The sequence below is a fragment of the Ursus americanus genome, chromosome 9 (genome assembly GCF_024610735.1).
Source record: "Ursus americanus isolate L20-20 chromosome 9, mUrsAme1.1.p, whole genome shotgun sequence".
Lineage (NCBI taxonomy): Eukaryota > Metazoa > Chordata > Mammalia > Carnivora > Ursidae > Ursus > Ursus americanus.
The window spans coordinates 34,450,032-34,470,805 of record NC_142135.1 but is presented as its reverse complement, the minus strand read 5'-3'; the positions used below and the strand labels follow the sequence as shown (position 1 = coordinate 34,470,805).

Below are 20,774 nucleotides of genomic sequence, written 5' to 3'. Positions count from 1 at the left end.
CAAATGAAACCTTTGAAAAATCTTTTTCAGCAGTAGAGGAGGAACAGATCTGGCAAGTGCATTTTCTGGAGTCTGTGTATTCTTAAACATGGTGTCTGTTCTCTAGAGACCAGTAGTCCCCTGGGTGGGACTCAGGGTTAGGCCAGGAAGGCAGAGCCCATGCCAAATGGTCCCATGGAGGGAATTTGTTGCAAAGATGGGGAGGGCTGAAGGCACTGTGAGGCAGTCCAGAGATGAGCAATAGCAGGAGTCTGCTGCTATTCGCTGTAGGCCTGGAGGATCAGAGAGAGGAGGTTGTAGGTGTTGGGGGAGCCACCCAGTAAGAGCTTGAACCATAGTGGGGGCTGCCCCAGCAGGAGCTGGGACCACAGACAGAGCAGCTTTGCAAGAGGAGGAAGAACCACAGAGGAGTCACTGCCAGACACAGCTTTCAAAGAATGCCAAGAGGGAGGAGAAGAAGGAATGCCCTGTTTTCTCCCTGTCTCCTACTCTCCCACCAGTGCTTCCGAAGGGCCAAATTTACCCTGAAGCCACTGGGTACATGATCCTAGCAAATGCAGTTTGCAGGAATCAACCGGGATACAGAGTAAGACAGGGGAAGTCAGATATTGAATCTTAAGTTTTTAGAGATTACTTAAAAACACTGACAGTAATATATGTGTTTCTAAGTAATTTTAACACTTTATATGATGTTTTTATAAGAAATAAGTAATTTCTCATCTATGGGCTTTCTTACCTCATTTTGCAGACCAGGAGGCTGCAGTCCTAGTGAGTGTAGACAAAGTAAAGGTTTCCATTGTGTGTATCAGAAGGTATTATTGAGCCATTGTTTTGATTTCTTACACACTGCAGTGATGGATTTTTTAGACCTTCCATCTCACCCTTGCCAAGGTGAGTGATCATATTAGGGTTAGAGACTCACAATAGAACATATTGAAACCGATTGTTGGTTTATCCTGCAAGAAGGTTACACCCCTCCTTGCCCCAGTGCATGCCTGTGTGTGTACACACACACACACACACACATACACGCACACACACCCCTCCTATTAACTAGTCAAACATATTTATCTAATAAACCAGGAAACTGAAGCCCAGCGAGGCCCACTGACCCACTTTTCCAAGGGACTTATCCTCAGATGATTAGTGCAAGAGCTAGGATAAGACAGTCTTCTTCACCGAGCTCATACATGGAAACTACGAGATCGATTGACTAGGACAAGGAGTTGGGGATACTTGCCTTAACCTGCTTTGTAGCTGATCTGCGTAGAGCAGAGGAACAATTTTATTTTATTTGAAAAGTTAGCCTTATAATTATTACCCAAGAAAATGAGAGGAGCAATTAAATAGAAATATGGACTAGGTCCAAATAAGGCAAATAATAAAAACATTTCACTGGCTTACCTGTTGGTTCAACTTTGATATTGTTATAAGGTTTACTTTTCTTAGACCAGAATCATTTCTCAGCTCTCACAGGACTTCAAATCTTATCTCTCTTCTTTATTGCCTCTTGCCTGTCTTTGGACTTTTCTCTGTAACCCTTTACACATGCATGTGCACACATGCACGCACATGATTTATCTTTGAGATTTAGGACTTTTACTAAGAAGCTTTGTGGCTCCTCGGGCTACCTGCCCCGAAGCCGAACCCAAGGAGTATTAAATCAGTCCCTTAACTTCAAATGGAAAATTGATTTTCTGACCACAACCTCGACCTGACAGCTATTCAACAGAGGATGAGGAAATATGCAAAAATCTTATATAATTCTTTCCTTTACTAGACTTACAAAAAAAATCAAACCATGTGTTCCTCTGCCAGTGGATGGTTAACGCCATCTCCAACCTAAAGGCGGAGCTGATGCTGGGATGGTGTGTACGTCTGTGTGTGGCACCCCGTCAGCAGGTAGCTCTGGAGTGTAGTGCTGAGACATTCGTGAAGGCTCCACCTTGGTTCCACAGGGAGGTTAGCCATGCCTGCTGACAGTGAAGAGAGGCTGAAGGGTGCATGTGCCATGTAGTGGCCAGTGTGGGTGGAGAACCCTCTAGTAGCCTAAAGAAAAAGAAGAATCCAACGTTTTAAAATGTTTTACCTTTCTTAACCTCCATGAAGCTGGAGGTTATAGTCAGGGCTCCAAGGTTGCAGTTACCAAATCTCCACCAGTCACTGTGGTCACCAAGTTCAACCGGGCCCTGTAGGCAGTGACCTTGAAGCTGGGATTTAAGACTGAGATAGGGCCCTTTCACTAAAGCAGAGATTCAGAGCCTGTGTTCTTCGGAGTCTGAGGGTGGACTTAGGGGAACCTCCAGCTTCCCAGGTTAGGCACAACACAGTTTTGTGTGTAGAAGTGTGCATATTCTTCTCGTTTTTCAGGGTTCCTGGGATAACCAGCCCTCCTCCAGCTCTCTGCCTCTCTACCTCCACTCCAAGCAAAGCCCAGTGGAGCTTTCACCTCTCTTCATATCTTTCCTTACTCCGTATCCCCTCAGCAGTCATGCTGAAGAACTGCTCTGTTGTCTCCTGTACCCTGAAGTGATGGCTGGTGAACATTCTACATCTGTCCTAACTTGCATTTATCTCACTTGGATTAGAATGTTGGTTGCTCTTCAGGTCTGCTCCTCATCTCCCACATACTGCTGATCCTCTGAGTAGCTCCTCAGTGCTGGTTGCCAGATGGGGAGAGAACCCTCAGTGTCCCCACTGGAGTCGTTTCTGTGGGTCCGTGCAAAGGACAGCGGGAGCCTGAGGGCCTAGGGTGCAGAGAAGGAGGCTGGTCCTCAGAGCACGTGCAGCCTTGGCTCGCAGGTTCCTTGTGTCCTGATTGGAGTTCACGGTGAGGCTGCTCCTGCGTCACACCAGGCACGGCTGTCCTGGGGCAGATACTCACACATTACGTGGTTTGTTCCCTCACTTTTTGTAGGTCTTTGCTTGTTGTCACCTTATCAAAGAGACCTTCCCTGTCACCTTACCGAGACGGCACACCCTCATCACTCTCCAGCCCCTCTACCTTCATTATATTGCAGAGCATTTATCACTACCCTGCACGTTACTTATGTATAGATGTTTCTGTGTCTCATTGCACCCACCCTCCAACTAGAAGGTAAAGCCCACGAGGGCAGACCCTTGTCTGATTTAGCACAGGGCCTGAGACATAGTGAGCTGTCAATAAGTATTTCCTGAATGAATGAGTGAATGAGTGAATGAATGAACAAACACGTGGATAAAACTCTTATGACACTGACAGAAGGCAGGGCTCTGGAAGGAGTGAACTGTGTCTTAATAATACCTCCCATGTGTTCCTTGTCTTCTGGCACCAGGCTCTTTCTATACATATATAAATATTTTGTCCTTTGTCCTCAAAACATCTCATTTTGTTGTTTAAAAACTGAGGTGGTGAATGGTAAAGAATTTTACCCAAGGTCTTGTACCTGGTAAGTAGTATCGGTGGGATGGAAACCCAAGATGCCTGAGTTTGCACTCCTTGTTTTTTATTATTCTCTGTCCTTGCTCCACTGTACATCATCTTTGTATGGCAACCCCTAGGTAGTTCTTGGCCCCACTAGGCCCTGATGGCTAGTAGAGTGACTGCAGACATCTCTGACTGACCTTGCGCTGACGTCCTGCTTCTCGCCTCTGTGCCTTCCTCTCCAGACGTTGAGAACGTTTTGCAGTTTAGGGGTTGGGACTCTTGGTTGCTGCTAGTTCTAACATTTCTGAAAGCCAGTTCAGATATGTGGTTCTTGTACATTAGGCCATAAACTATTTTGTTTGGGGGAAGGTGGGGGGGAAGGAAACATTAGCAATTAGTTCTTACTTGATAAAAGTAAAACAAACAGACCTTGGCCCTAGTGGCTCCTGCTGCTTTTCAAAGCACGCGAGCAGAGTTCTCCAAGCCCCACAAGTTCTTTCTTGTGAGCTCGTTGAATAACAACAATTATTCCAGGTCATAAATGAGTTTACATTCTGCAGCCCAAGGAGTGTTTCTGTGCCAATTAGACCTCAGACCTCCTGTGTGGAAGAGCCACTTAGATTGTTTCTGTTGTTTGCTCGTCTCTGATTGTGGACGTCCCCTTTTAAGGACACAGGGTTAGTGCTGTTCCCTTGTTAGTTCCCACCAGCTTGCAGAAAGGCCTAGTTACTCCATATTCACTCAGCAAATAGGCCAGACCTTTCGTTGGGAACTAGCAATTCAGAGGTAATTAGGACAGAGCCCTGTCCTCAAACTGCTCGAATCTGGAGGCAAGACGATGAGTGGCTAAGATGTCACACAGTGAATGGTGCCTTGGAGGAGCGCTTCCCTGAGGAGGTGTTTCTGAGACCCCTCTGAAAGGACGGCAAGAGCGCGGCAAGAGCGCGTGAGGTGAACAAGGTGGGGGAGGGTGCTGCAAGCCAAGGAGACAGCACAGGCTTCTACAGGAACCAAGGCAGAAGAACCAAAATGAGATTGGCAGATCATTTTATCAAGTCTGATGAAATTGTTAGCACAGTGGGAGGGGGTGGAAACTGCTATATGTACTAGTGAGACTGTTCCTTGATGGAACTAACACAGAGGGTAAGGTGAAGGAAGGAAGTCTTGAGTAAATGGGGTTGAGGAGATAAGAGAGAAGCGTTTAGTAGCTGTGGAAGGGCTTGCTTTTTAAAGGGGAATCGTAGGGACGCCTGGGTGGCTCAGTCGGTTAAGCGTTGGATTCTTGGTTTCGGCTCAGGTTGTGATCTCTGGGTCATGAGATCAAGCCCTGTGTCAGGCTCTGGGGTGAGCACAGAGTCTGCTTGAAATCTCTCTCTTTCTTCCTCTGTTCCTCCTGCTTGTGCTCTTTTTCTCTCTCTCTAAAATAAATAAACAAATCTTGAAAAATTAAAAATAGGGGCACCTGGGTGGCTCAGTCAGTTAAGCATCTGCCTTCAACTCAGGTCATGATCCCAGGATCCTGGGATTGAGCCCCATGTCAGGCTCCCTGCTCAGCGGGAGCCTGCTTCTCCCTCTCCTCCCCTCTTGTGCTCTCTCTTGTTATCTCTGTCACTATCTGTCTCTCTCTCAAATAAATAAATAAAATCTTAAAAAAAAATAAAGGGAAATTGTAGGGTGACAGAGATGTGAAGCATAGATGGGATTTGCTTCTCTCAGCTTCTGAAAGGAGTCCTGAGTAAAGCTGTTCCCATGTGGTACATGCTAAAACTCCAGGCCTCCCATGGAGGCTAATCAAGCCCAGCAGGGTATGTGGGGTCCAGGCCCTGAAAGGCTGTAGGCCTTCGAGGGCCATTGACTCATGCCACCTGTGTTCCAGTGGCAAACCTGCCTTGCAGGTGGAATGTTTGGGAAATGCTATCTCAGGGTCTTCATACAGGAGCATCACCACAGCCACATCACAGATGTTGAGGGTGATTAAGCTCAGAGTTTTTCTCCTTTGGCTGCTTTAACACTATCTTGGCTTCATAAAGTCTTGTTGTGCAGTTTTGTTGGGGAGATATTCAAATGTGTGTGTGTACTTTTTTATATTGTAGCATGCATACCTTGTTTTTAGTTAATCCATGTTTTCTATTGTTGAACCGAGTGGATTTTAGAAATCCAAGAACACGTAAGAGAAGGATAATAAAAATTGTATCTATGTGTTGTCATTCATCCAAGTGGGTGTATTCCATTTGGACATCGGTCTTCCAGATTGCTGTTAAGGACAGATGGAGGGGAATGTGCAGAAATAACAGGCAAATAGGATATTGTAATGAAATGACATTTCTCTGTAATGAGTTGCAGGACTTGAATTCAGAAGCTTTGGATAACCATTGAGATTTTTGGCAGCACTGTTGTGGGATGATATCTGTACTGCAGAGAGGTGACTCTAGGCCAACGTGGAGGACAGGGTGAAGGGCGGGAGAGATGGGCAGTGGGAAGACCAGTTAGAGCCAGGTGAATGATGGAGTGCACCCAGAGGAGTGCATTGTAAAGGATACAAAGTTATCCCAGAACAAGAGACACATTCTAGAACTGAGAGATCCTCTGTGATGACTGGCTTTGGAGATAAAGGAGAAGTAAGGGATCACAGAAGAAAAGTGCGGCCTTGCTAACTAAATGGGTGCCCTGCTCCTAGGTAGGGGTTTCAGGAGGAGGGACGTGGCCAGGAAGGGCATGTTGGCGGGGGCTGTGTTCAGCCAGGGGCGTGGTGATTCTGAGGCACCATCTATACACAGAGTAGGTGGGACTTACCCATGACTCTGCACCGTGGGGTTCTCCAGTTTTGCACGGTGTGAGCCATTTAACAAAATATTTTAAATAAACCACAAATGACAAAATGAACTGGACTACACAGCAAGCTTCCTCAAACAGTGGAGAATTCCAAAACCACTCTCTGGCGAAGGCATATTTTTCTCTTTGTTTCCTTTCAAGGAGGGAAGGAAAGTTAGAAGAGGTTCAACAACTAAAATTAACTTTATAGAATGAGAGCCAGAAGCTACGATAGATAAATTGAAGCACAGTCACATACAATTTCTCTCTTCCGAACAGAATTAAGACTTACTTCACGACCTTACAATGCAGATGTTCCAAAATAAGGACTGTGGTTTTTACACTTTCACAGTGGGTGGTGTGGATTGTAATGTAATGACGGGGATTCCACAGGCATATCCAAATAAGCCTCATTACTTTACAGTCACATCCAATGAACCATTATTGGTACAAATTTGTAGTTAATTGTGAAACCGACTATTTGCTCTTCATTCCGTCTCTGTCTTCAGTTTCGATTCACAGTAATCTTTCCCCGTATTGGGAAGTGTCAGTTATGTTGTTACTATTAATCCTGTAGTTTTCCATGGTAATTAGCAGGTAATTATAGTTCATCTTTGATTATTAGCATGTGATTATTGGATTTTCATCTGTGCCCTCATCCAAATCTGTTTCTTTAGAGCCAATTTTTAAATACCAGTTTTATGTTAAGGTAAAGCTTTTCTTGAAAACTTTAGTTCTAATGAAATGGAAACATTTCTTGAAGTTTAGTTCTCAATAGTTTTCTTTGGGGGTCGAAGGGAAGCCTTTCAGAAGACTCTCCAGCAAGAATTTTGCTGTGAATTACTCCGCTTGGCTGTTCTGTCCACGCCTGGGAACTCTTTCAAATAGAGATTGTGATTAAAATTAAGTAAAACTTTCTCTCTCTGTCTCTCTCTCTCTCTGTTTTCTAGAGGAGGCTGGCTTCAGACGTGCCCTACAAGGGTGCTTTCTTGCAGGTTTTATCGCCAAACCTGGGCTGGGCCACCCAGTGCTGTGCTGTTATGTGGGAGGGCGAAGATTCGGGGGTGGTCGGTGGGAGGCAGCTGCTGCCTCTGAGAGTCGGGTGAGGTCAGTTAGCTAGGACACTGCACAAGGTCGAGGCCTAGGAGACAAGAGTGCCCCGCAGCTCACCTTTCTCTTGGCTGGGGTGTCCCACCTGCCACTGAGTTTTGTTCTGTGGAGGGCTCTCCCACAGAGTCAAACAAGCCTGCTCTCTACCTTCAGTCAGGAAGATGTGGGTCTTCCCTCCTTTAAAGATAACTCAATTAAGTGGAATTTCGAGTTTTGATCTGATGATTTTCACACTTCTGAATAGATATGAACAGTAAATTTGACTCAGAATAAAACAAAACCTCTTGAGAGCCCCTAACATTAAGAATGAAATCACTGGGCTGCTCCACGCAGGGCCTTGAGTCAGAGCTGAATCAGAGGAGCAGCCTTGATCCGTGCTTCCTTCACAGGAGGGAGGAGGTGGGGTGGACCAGCACTAGCCACAGGGGTCCTCCTTGCCTCCACTCTGACACATGGGGGGCACCTTCTGCTTTGAGAGAAGTGCTGTAGCTACAGTGACTGAGAATTCCTTTTCATCTTCAGACTTCGGTTAGAAAAACATTTATGTGATAAAAGTGTAGGAGGCTAATTAAAGCTATACATTTTAAAACATTATAAAATGCAAGTACTCTTTAAAGTTTATTCTTAGTTCAGACAGAAAATATTGATTTTCAGTAATCACTGAGCCACTGTGGGTTTTCATTTATTGCGTTGCAAGTTTCAGTATGAGTCCTAGAAACTCATTCTGTTGGGGACAACAGCTCTGGGGAGAAGCACTTCCTGCTCGGTGTGTGTGCTTAGTGTGACCCAGAGGTACCCCCACCTTCCCACCAGCAAAGGGTCCAGAACAGAGCCAGAGTTCACAAACTGCCCATGTCCAGGCCCTGATTTTGGAGACTCCCTTTTAAATTATTAGCTGGGTTTTCCTCTTTCCTTCCACTCTGTTTCTTAAAAAAGGTGTCCACTAGCCCACATCCTATACCACTCATGTCTCTCCATCCAGTACAGCCTTTTATTACATTTTTTTAAGATTTTATTTATTCATTTATTTGAGAGAGAGAGAGAGAGCCCAAGCAGGGGGGGCAGCAGACAGAGGGAGAGGGAGAAGCAGGCTCCCCACTGAGCACAGGAGCCTGACATGGGACTCAATCCCAGGACCCTGGGACCATGACCTGAGCCACAGGCAGACGCTTAACCGACTGAGCCACCCAGGTGCCCCTTATTAAAAAATTTTAATGCCAAGTCTACAGGCCCTTTTTTGCCCCTCACTAGTTTTCCTAGTTACTTGCAACCTCTTCTTTGTTCTTTTCAATGGCTCTCCTTGCCTAGAATGTCCCTCCCTCCCTCCTTGACCTGGCAGACATTTTACCCCTTAAAACCTGGTTCCTCTGTCCCCACTTGGGTGGGATCTTCCTCATCTTTCAGGCAGAGTCAGCTGCTTCCACTGTGGGTTTTGGTTTATGTCTAGTCAATAGCACTTCACTGTTTCACTTGGTTCATCAGTGAACATTCTGTCCATCCCACTAGGTGTTGAACTTCTTGAGTGAAGAAAGAATTTTTTTAACCTTTGCATATACCCAGTACCTGGTACAGAACCTGACATAGCATTGATGCCCAACCAGTGTTGACTAGTTGATGAGCAAACTGCCATGCATGGTTTTGTGTTTAAGTAATAACAGTTATTGTAAGCAGGCACAGGTCTAGTTCCCTTGGAATTCAGGCTGGAGTTGCACTTTCTCCTGTTCCATGCTGAAAGAATAATTTTTGGTAGTATTTTTTGATGTCAGGAGGCTAAATGTGCATTTGGTACCTTAATTTCTTAGATTTTAAATATTTATTACACTATAGCCATTTTGATGAAACTAGTTTAATAACTATGACTAATTGCTAACATAAAAATAGAATACATATACTAATAAAGCAAGGGAAATGTCCCATTTTTAACTTACTAGAAATTCTTACTGTTTCCTGGAAGCAAACAAATAGGAAATTGTTTCAAAACAAACTTAAAAAAAAAAAAGTAGCTAGATTTGGAAATTAAAAATTATAATGAATGTGGCCCTTAATCATTTTCTTCACTGCTCCTAGGAAGTGTGTTTACCTGGTTCCAGGACATTATTAAGGTTTACTAAACCTTTCCCTGCAAGGAGTTTCCTTACTGCTGCCAATTTTAAAGCCCTGAGTGGTTAACCAGAAGAAATGTTACAGAAAGGATTAAAGTATGGAATGGATGCTTAGAGACCCCTCTGAGAATCTTAGTAGATCCTCTACTTAATACTGTAAAATCCTTTATTTCCTGTTTTACATCTTTTTTCCCCCCACATTTACTGGACACTATACTGTCTCTCTCCTACTTGGTGGGAACTTTTCTGTATCTTCAGCTATGGAAGACCATGCTGTCTTGTCAAACATGTAATCTGTGCTTTTATTTGATTTCATGTCTTTCTTTTGGGGCCTAATTATTTTCTTCAGAGATACTTTTAATGAGACTGCAGGTAACCTGATAGTCTCATGTTTTTAGCATTATTTGATTGGCTTAAAATTATAAAAAAAAAAATACCTGGAGAATACACTCTGATAGTTTCACGAGGCTCAGCTATATACCAAACAAAACTACAGAGCTGGTATTGTCAGCTGTCCATTAGCATTTACCAGAAGCTTCTCTCTTGCTGCACACTTCAACAGAAGCAAATTTATGTCTTTGCAATACCCCCAAGTGCGAAATTGGGCAAATCTAAAGTTTTCCTTCTTTGTTGACACAACCTAAAACTTGCCAAGAGAAAGTTTTTCCAAAATTAAATTAAGCTCTTTGAGGTTGGAGAAACCAAAATAAGGTGAAGCTAATCTGAAGAAAAGTCTTTGAATAGGCTCCAGGAATGCAGAGCTGCCACTAGTTTTTCTGGTCTTGAAGAGACAAGTATTGAAATGAAGGAGCGCTAAAGAAATGAGTGTCTCGTCATTGTTCACTGATCCTGTGAGGTAGGTGCTGGCAATCTCTCCATTTTGCAGAGAGGGAAACCAGCCGAGAGCAGTATGCAGCTTTGCTTAGTGGCTGCTGATCCTGTTGAACCCTGACCAGAGTCCCCGGATGCTGTGGACCACGTTACAACAGAAAGCAGTAACACAAGCAACAGCTTCCCTCCTCCGAAGGGCACATTGAGCTTCTTGAAGAAATATATTTAAGAGAATTGGAATTTCAATTTCAAAATGATATCTAAATCCTCTAATAATTGGTGGAAAATAAATAAACAGGAATAGCAGCACGAGTGATTCAAGTAGCAGTTAATGCAGAAATCATTCATGTAACAAACTAGAATAGCTCGTGCAGTCCCCTCACCCTGCACCCGTTACACACTTAACAGACTCACTCTCCTATGTCTGGTAACCGGTTTAGTGTGTGTGATTGGGTAGCTGGGGTTAGCTGGGGAGGTTGAAAAGGGAGGTGAATCTACAAGAAACAGCAAGTGTTGGCGAGGATGTGGAGAAAAAGGAACCCTTGTGCACTGTTGGTGGGAGTGCAAACTAGTGCAGCCACTGTGGAAAACAGTATGCAGGTTCCTCAAAAAATTAAGAATAGAATTACCGTATGATCCAGTAACCGCACTAATGAGTATTTACCCAAAGAATACGAGAACACTAATTCAAAAGGACATATGCACCCTTGTCTTTATTGCAGCGTTATTTACAGTAGACAAATTATGGAAGCAGCCCAAGTGTCCATTGATAGATGAGCAGATAAAGAAGATGGGGTGTTTGTGTGTGTATGTGTGTGTATATATGAATATATATATATGAATATTATTTAGCCATAAATAAGAATGAAATCTTCCCATTTGCAGCAACATGGATGGATCTAGAGAGTGTAATATTAAGCAAAATAAGTCAGTCAGAAAGACAAAATCTGTATGCGCTCATATGCATAGTTTAAGAAACAAAACAGAGGGAAAAAGTGAGAAACCAAAAAACAGACTCTTAACTAAAGTGAACAGATGGTTTCCAGAGGGGAGGTGGGGGGATGGGTGAAATAGGTGAAGGGGATTAAGAGAACACTTATCTTGGTGAGCACTGAGTAATATATAGAATTGTTCAATCACTATATTGTACACTTGAAAGTAATATAACACTGTATGTTAACCACACTGGAATTAAAATTTTTTAAAAATGGAGGTTAGTCTTAGTGGAATTTGAGCAGCTAGAGGGATTGGGTTTGTGGTTCAGATTTATCAGAAGATAATCCATGTGAGGATTTACAGTTCTTGTAATGTGTCTGTGTCCTGAACCACCAGTTACCAAAAAGTCATTTCTTTTATTTGAATTTCTTCAGTCCACAACTCAAATATACAATTGTATGTATTTGAAACTTATTTCCAACATTGAAGACACTAGAATAGGTCTTTGAGAGAGACTGGAATATCTTCTCATAGAATGGCAGTTCTCAGGTCTCTTACCAATGATAAAGAACCGTCATCTGAGAAAGAGTTCAGTTCTCTTTTATAAGTCAGAGTTGCTTTAACTGGGAATTTACAGTGTCTGAAAATATCATCGGGGTGATAAAATGTTGGGGACTATTGTGCTGGGGGGATGGAGCCCCATTTGTAGGTCTGAGATGATTACTGTCCATTGGCCACTGTGGGCACTAACTTGTAATCCTGTGTGCCTATAACTTCTTGTCCCCACACCTACCTCTAAGAGTGTTAGAATATTAAGTAAGAAGATGAAAAATGAACAACTAAAATTAAACATGAGTACTTCATGCCTTATACAAGAATAAATTATTTACCAAAGCACTTACTCATGTCTTCATTCATTCAGCAAACTGTCAGAAAGTACCATGCACTATTTTTCAAGAGACAAAAGAGTTTGAGTTAAAAATAGACTGAAGTTAAATCTCAGTAAATAACATAGACTAATGGGAAGAGCTTAATTTTAAGCCCAACCAAGCTTATTTAAATTCGGAGCCAGAAGCTGTAGTGCATATATAGGTACTATATACGCATATGAGTTTGTGTGTCTACACATAGGATATGACTTATTTTCAGTTTGAAATCAAGTTTACCGATCAAGACCAGCGTTTGTAAAAAAAAAAAAAAAAAAAAAAAAAGAGGATCAGATAGAATAAAAAATACCAACATACATGGAACACAGTAATAGGCTACAGTTAAAGTGCTTTCCTTACTGTAAGTTTGTTGTCACTACAGTTGAAAGCTAGAACATTGGTTTATAAATTTCTTTGCTAGAAACCAAGGGTGAATCAAACACAAATAAAATATTAGGTTTTGTTCAAAGGGAGAATTGCAAGAAAGATTCCTTCTTAAATAATGTCTGTGAAGGTAATAAAATCAACCATGAAAAGTAAACAGGAATAATATTTTAATTCCAGTTTTAGTATCAAAGTCACTCGATACTAGTCACCTTCTATGAGTCACAAATGATGTTTTCATAATTTCAGCCATTGTTTTTCTAGATTATGTGTGGAAAGGTGCTCATTTGAAAGGTCGTACGTCACAGAAATCAAAGGGCTCTGACTTTGTATGTAGACAGAACTTCTTGTGTTCCAGTCCCAGCTTGGCGGCTTAAAAAATGAGTGATTATCAGGGAGGGGAGGTGCTTAACATGTTTGCATGTTTTCTAGTCTACAGAGTAAGGATAATTTAAAAAGCTACTGATCAGAATTGTGTGAGGTAATGTTTGTGAAGTATGTATATTTAGCACACACTTGGCTCTCAAAAATTGGTGGCTGATTCTATTATTTGCTCAGGGGCCAGGACCAAATGATGGAAATACATTCAGAGCCTCTAAAAATCAGCTTGAGTGTCAACACACTTAAGGAAACCCAGGTTACCTCTGACTAGGGAAAAGCATGGTAAAGAATATAATGGACTCATTAGAGTTCTTATGAGTCATCCAGGCTTTAAGAAGCTGCTTCTTTGATTTTGAAAAACAAAAAAAATCTCAAAACCTACTTGGACTAGGGTTTATTTATTCTACCTATTTTAAGTCAGAGTGAATACTTCTAGAATGACCCTTGAGTGTTTCCTGAATTTGAGCTGATTCTATTTGGTTTTTGCAGACATAGGGAAGCAGATGTTTGAGGACTGGTGGGATGGGGGAGTAGGGACCAGTGTTGTTCCCCTCACCCACTAAAGGACTAGCAGGGTTTGTTCTTAGATATTGTCTCTCTCTTCTCTCTCTCTCTTTTTAAAGATTTATTTATTTTAGAGAGAGAGTGCGAGCACGGGGAGGGGCAGAGGGAAAGGGAGAGAGAAACCCCAGCAGACTCCTCGTTAAGCTTGGAGCCCGACAAGGGGCTCGATCCCATGACCTCGAGATCACGGACCTGAGCTGAAACTGAGGACCAGAGCTGAACCCAGGAGTCGGGCGCTAAACCTGTTGCTCCAGATATTGTCTCTCTTTTGTAGTTGAGGGAATACAGGTTCAGAGAGCTTCCACAATTCACTCAAGGTCACAGGGCTTGTTGAGAGGAGGACAGAAATTAAATTCTGGTTGGTGTTGTCTCCACCCCCAATGTCCTTTCTTTGTATGTTTTGGGCATCGCCCTGTAAATTGAGCCTCTGTATGTCCCAACCCCAAATATAAACTACCTCAAATCTCTGGCTTTTTAAAAACAAAACAAAACAAAACAACATCTTCTTAGGGTGCGGTGTAGCACACTGAATTGGCAGTCGTGCCCTGAGCCATTTTCAGCATTCCAGGCTCATTATTTCACTAGTCCAGACAGAATCCACACCTTTTGGAAGAGCAACAATTTTTATATTAATTATACCATTCCTTTTAATCTCCAACAATATATACAAAAAATAATTAAAAGGGATAGTTATAATTTACCAAGCACGTGAAGCGTAATTAAGGTGAAGGAATTAAGAGTTCCTTTGACAGCATTCCAGAATCACAGTTACACACAGTTTGAAGCAAACTCAACCTACCAAAGTCTAAGTCTAAAAACCTATTAACAGACCACCGATTATATACAAAAAAATGAAAGAATAAGACAGCAAAAGGATTCACCATCATGCTTTCCATAGCAGTTAAAATAGAATTAAATCCCATAATTTCCCTACAGAATGTGACTTGCCAGAAACATATGTGAAAAGCACTGTTCATTCACCCATGCTCAGCAACCCTTCACTGAGACACTGTAGTTTGTCATCTTTCTTCCTCAAACCTCTTGTTTTCTCAGAAGGGCTAACTTTTGAACTTTTCTTTAATCTTCACGGTGCCTTCACTATATGGAGATGCTCTCTTTGCTTCCTTTCCACTGCAGCACCCAACCCTGCCCTGCTTTGTCAAGGAATTTATAGTGGTCCCAAAATGTGCAGTCTCTGCCTCATGGAACTTCCCCAAGTGCTTCTCTCCCAGCTAGTTGCCGTGTAGGATGTGCTGTGATTTTTCTCGATAAGGTATTAATATCTGGTGATAATTTATTATTTAATTTGCAAGATAAATATAGGCAGTGATTAATACTATGACCTTTAGCATGAGACAGACCCAGATTCAAATCACAGGTTGGCCAGTTACCAGCCATGTGATTTTCTACAAGCCACTTAACTTCCTTGTAGGAGGAGGATGCTGACACCTACCTCACAGAGATGAGGCAATTTTGGTAAAAGACTTGGCACAGGCTTGGCACTCAGTAAGCTCTTGATTTGTGACACTTACTATTATCACAAGAGCATTTGCATTTTAATGTCACGAGATGATGATATCCTTACCCAAGGGAATGGATGTTTCAGGATGGGATTCCAGGCATGAGAGCAAGCAGACATCTTGGAGCAGGTGGCACTCAGGGCTCACCATATAGGTAACTGCCTGGTTCTCCTATATGTGTGGTTTGTGTTCACCCGAGGGGAAATCTTTGAGGAAAAAGAACAATCTGTTAGATTTCATTGATAATTGATAGAGGACCTCAGTGCCAGATGTTGCTTTCTCTAAGACTATATGTGGTCTGAATCAGGTGCGCCCAGAGGATTCAGTCATTTCAGTCTGCCTTAGAACAGTGCTACCCAAAGTGTAGACCCCAGACCAGCAGCATCAGCCCCATCTCGGAGCTTGTTAGAATGGCACATTCTTTGCCACATCCCAGACCCACTGAATCATAATCTCTGGGAGGGAGCCCAGACATCTACATTTTACCAAAGCCCTCCAGGTGATTCTGATGCATCCCAACATTTGAGAAGCACTGTTCTAGAACATCCACACAAGCCTATAACCTTTGGGAATCCAGAAATACCCATTCTACAACTCTGGGGAGTATCCTAACAGGCTCTAGAGAATGTATATGGCTTTGCATTCCCATACACTTCATTCTGACATTTCAAGGACACACACATCCTTAGATAGGACCCTGAAAAGTTTGATTGTCACCAGCCACATGACATTAACAACGAGATAAACTTCATTTTCATTAGATAGACTCCCATTTCTTCTTTCATGGTTTCATTCTTTTCGATGCTTCAGGTTGTATACTTTAGGGTTGTTCTTTTGTGTATAAATTATTAAGATTAGTAAGAACTACCTTTAAAATTCAGATTAAATTGGCATACATTTTTTTTAGAAACCTGTTTCGGCCAATTTTTTTCCATCATGCCGGGTTTTGGAAACATCTAAGCCATTTTCCTATTTATATCCTCATTCTCACTAAGTAGATGTTAGTTAGTATAGATATTTACAAACCAGGATACAAAACATGTAATTTTTATGTTGCCTTGTCATCTTTTAGGGGGAAGAAAGTCCATTCAAAATGTAATATGTTCATAATTAAGTGCTTTATGATTTTTTTTGAGTGATTACTTTTCAGCTGTGGTGGCTCTCGTGCAGGAATAAAGCCATACACTCAAATCACCTGACTTGTAGTCAAAGAAGGGAATCCCAGGTGCAGGAGGTTGAATGGTGACCTTCAAAAATGATTTGTCCATGTTCTAACTCCCAGAGCCTATAAATAGGACCTTATTTGGCAAAGAATTAGGACCTTTCCCTTATTTGAGAAAAAGATTTTTACAGATGTGATTAAGTTAAGGTCAAGATGAAATCATCCTGGATTCGGGTGAGCCCTAAATCCAATGACGAATCCTTAGACGAGTAGAGAAGAGGGGAACAGACACAGAGACACAGAAGAGAACAGCATGTGAAGACAGAGGCAGAGATTAGAGGGATGGGTCCGTAGGTCGAGGGACACTAAGGATTGCCAGCAAGCACCAGAAGCTAGGAGAGAGGCATGGAGCCTGTCAACCTGCAGAGTCTCCAGAAGGAAGCAACCTGCCAACACCTGGATTTGGAACATCTGGCCTCCAGAACTGCAAGAGAGTTAATTTCTGTTGTTCTAAGTTCCCAAGTCTGCAGTAGTTTGTTATGGCAGCCCTAGGAAACAAAGCTTATTACACGAGCTCATCACAGTTCCTTTTACTAGTTGAACAGGTATCAACATTTACAAAATTTGGGTTTGAAAAACTTTCTTGAGGAAATAAGGAAGGCTTAACAACAGACTGCTTAGTTTCTGCTTCTATACCATGAGTTACAGCCTTGAAGCAAATATTAATACGGTTTTCAGAAATGGGAGCTATATCTATTAGCATTTTATTCATTGGACAAAAAAGCACGTGGACAAAACAACATCAATGTGCATAAGCTGTTTAGTTTTAGAAAACTTTCATAGTTATAAATGATAGCAGAGCTATTTACCTTCTTTAGGAATGGCTTAGAGACTAAAGATGAGCGGGACATTTCTTGTATTGCATAAGGTTAAGGAAAGAGGCATGGGGCACCTGGGTGGCTCAGTCAGTTAAGCATCTGTCCTCCACTCGGGTCATGATCCCAGGGTCCTGGGATCGAGCCCCATGTCAGGCTCCCCGATCAGCGGGGAGTCGGCTTCTCCCTCTCCCTCTTCTGCACCCCCCCTTGTACTCTCTCTCTCTCATAAATAAATAAATAAATAAAATTTTTAAAAAGAAAGGAAAAGGCATGACATCAGTCTCTTTGTTACATTTTTGGTTTAGAATGCTCATGGATACATTCATTCATTCCCTTACCCATTTATTCAACAAATGTATGGAATGCGTTTTATCTGTATGATGGTAAGCACTGAAAAAACAGTGGTATTTAAGAGCAAATAGCTAATGGGAAATGCTGGTGATAAATAAGTAAACAAATAAATAAAATATTGGCACATGGTATAAAGGAAATAAACAAGGTAATTTAACCACCCAGTAAAAAGTAGCCTTGCCAGTCTTTTAGTTTTTTGTTATTGGCATAAAAAAGCTTATTAAACTTAATTGTGTTGTTCATTTATTTATTTGTCTGCTTATTTATTTATTTGTCTGTTTATTTATTTTCTATCTCCTACTGGACTATAAAAGCCACATGATCAGGGACCTCGTCTTGTTTCCTGCTGTTTCCCCAGCGTGATGACACTGCCTGGCACATAGCAGACACACAGTACATATTTGTTCAATGTATTTGCTGATGAACTGAGTATGATAGAAACTGAGAGAGGCCCTGTGCCAGATGAGGGGACCCAGGAAGCATTGTATTTGTATTTGCAATGCATTTGTTTTTAAAATCCTTGGTCAAAGTGTGTGACCAAACCGCTTTGGTTTATCTTTATTTCTAAATATGACATTTGTTTTTTAAATTTACAATTGACCTAAAGCTGTTTAAAAAGTGCTTATTAAAAACTTACTAAAAGCTGTTAAAATGCTTATTAAAAACTTCAAAACAAAATTACAAGACTGGCTTTTAAAACAAATAGGTATGAAGAATTAGGGAACTCACTTCCTTTAAATTTCACAGTCTACTTCTCCCTTCAGAATTTTAAGAGATTGGCTGGCCTGCTGAAAGCACAGGTTTGCATTTAAATCATCCTAAATAAAGCCATAAAGCCTTATTCTAAATTTGTAGGGTATGAAATTGTCTTTCTTTGCTTTCTATTTTATCTCTTAGCTTTAGGTATTTACTTTAAAATCAATAAGAAAATTTGAATACCCTAAGAGAAAAATGAGCAATGGATAGAACAAGAAGCTGTTGTGATAAATGAATAAATTTTAAAAACAAAGAGAAAGAATATAAAAAACACAAAGAGCCAGACAGTAAAGGAAAGGCTGTTCTATCTCTTTTGCAATTAGGGAATTGCAAATTAAAATAATGAGGTACCACATGTTGCATATCATTTTGGAAAGAAACACGGTTTGGGGAAACAGGAACTCATACACTGTTATTGTGAATATGTATTGTTTCAACCTTTCCAGGAACAATTTGACAAAATGAATTAAGGGCCTTAAAAATACAATGGCCTTTCACTTCTAAGAATATATCTTAATGAAATAATGAAGTATGTGTGAATATTTAGCCATAAAGATAATTAAATGAAGTACGACATCATTTAAGTGATCAACAAGAGCAAAATAAAGTTATGGCACTTTTAAAAATTCAATATAATTGTATTTGGCAACTATAAGTATTTTCCGCACATTTATTTATTGACTTGGAAAGATGCTGAAGAAGTATTAAGGGGGAAAAAACAAAAATAATTGTTCCAATATTGTGTAAAAATACTTATGTATTTTGGAGAAAGGGAGATAGAGACTGAGGTAGGAAAGACATGAAGTTCTGCATGGATGTGTTTTTAGTGGTTGGTTGTGGATGAGTAGATTGTCTAACTATGGTGAACACACAGGCTTTTGTATTACAGTGTGTATGCTTTATTTAAAATGTAAGATACATAATTTTGCTTTAAAGTTTCCCTGAGGGAACCAATAGAAATGTGGACAGAAGCCATGAACAGGCAGTTTATATAAACAGACACCTGGTTAGCTATCCTGGATGTGAAAAGATGCTTGAACTCACAAGTGAAAGAAGAAATGCAAATATTACGTCAGTAGGATACCACTTTGTACCCATTGGATTGTCAAAAAAACGGGAGAAATTTGGTGAGAAAAAAGGGAAATAGTATTCTGATGGAAGTCTCTATTGGCACAACTCATTCTAGAGAATGGGTCTGGAGGGCCGTTCTGGAGAGAACATTAAGTAAGTTTTTCTGGGATTAGCCTTCAATCCAGGTCCTGGTAATAAGAAGAAAACCAAATCAACCTGACTTTATTTTATTATGGATTAATATGGATCTGTTATTATTATGGACTTTGTTTTATTATTATTTATATCATGGATAGAAACAGCAGATAGGAGTACTGCTTCTCTCAACCTAATTCACACAAGCACAATGAGGTGTATTACTAAAAGAAAGTAGTTAAAATCTTGATTAAGGATCCCATGAACTTAGATTTTATAATAAATGCGGAGGAAATGGATAAAAATGATCAGATCTGTGAACTTTAGGAAAGCAGACTTCAAAATGGCCCAGCATTAACATAGCTTGTTCAAGCCTCAAGAAGCTACCAGCCCTGCAGTGACACGGCAGCTTAGAAGGACACAGCTTGAGGAAATGACCATTTGGCCAGAACTATGTCAGATTTTGTAGACAACGACCACTTTATACATCCTGGAAGTCAGTCATAATACCTAGCTCCTGTCCTTCCTCAGTAAGAAAAATATTCAGAAAGATTTTATAAACAAAAAGACCTCCAAGTATCAATAGAATTGAATCTTCCTCTGGCCCCCATTGTGGGGCTGAAATGTGAAGGGCACAGAGACATAGCCAGGCCCGATTGTGAAGGACACGACAGGTCATAGTGTAAGTTTTAGTCTTATAAAAAAAATTATAAAAAGCACATCATCTGAGTTTCATTTTAGCAAAATAACGATGGGAGCTTTGAGAGAAAGAATGTTTGTGATTACGTGACCACATTTTGAATGAACCAGACCTCAAAGGAAAGCAGATGATGCTAGGCAGGCAGGACACGGCCGATGTTTATGCAGCACAGAATCGAGGTAGGCCAGAAGGAGAGGGGGGTACAAATCCAGATGGTAAGCATAAGCTAAAACACTCTGGAGGTAGTGAGGATTAAAACTAGGAATATCATGTCCAGACCTTAATGCCAAGTAAGGCAGTGACAGTGGAGACCATAATAAATAAGGCAGTGTAGTCTGTGTACCAGAAAGCTGGAGACCACCGAAGGGTCTGTATCCGGAGAGAGGGGATAAGTAAATAGTGGCCGATGGTTACCACGGAATTCTGTGCAGCTGATGTTAGAAATAAGCATGCAGCCAGCAATGTGATTAGATCTGAAGAGATAGCTAGGGTTGCAGATAAAATAGAGGGTGCCCAGTTAAATTTGAGTGACTGACAAACAACAGGTACTTTTTCAGGATAAGTATATCCCAAATAATCGCTAAATCTGGCCACTCTAACCATTGCACAACACAATTTTTGAAAATAAAAGCTATGCACACAGGCAAATCAACCCAACTTATTTCCTAAGAGTATATAGCAAACACATCGATAGGTGTTGTGTTTGTGGGAGAGGATAGTGGAGGTAAAAATGAATACATAAATACTACC

At 41.2% G+C, this 20,774-nt stretch overlaps 1 protein-coding gene across 3 annotated transcripts in view; it reads left to right on the top strand.

Moving 5' to 3' along the window:
* The window catches only part of GRHL2 (grainyhead like transcription factor 2), a 164,137-nt gene that overhangs the window by 73,157 nt on the left and 70,206 nt on the right, over positions 1 to 20,774 (top strand). The gene's annotated exons all lie outside the window — the stretch shown is intronic.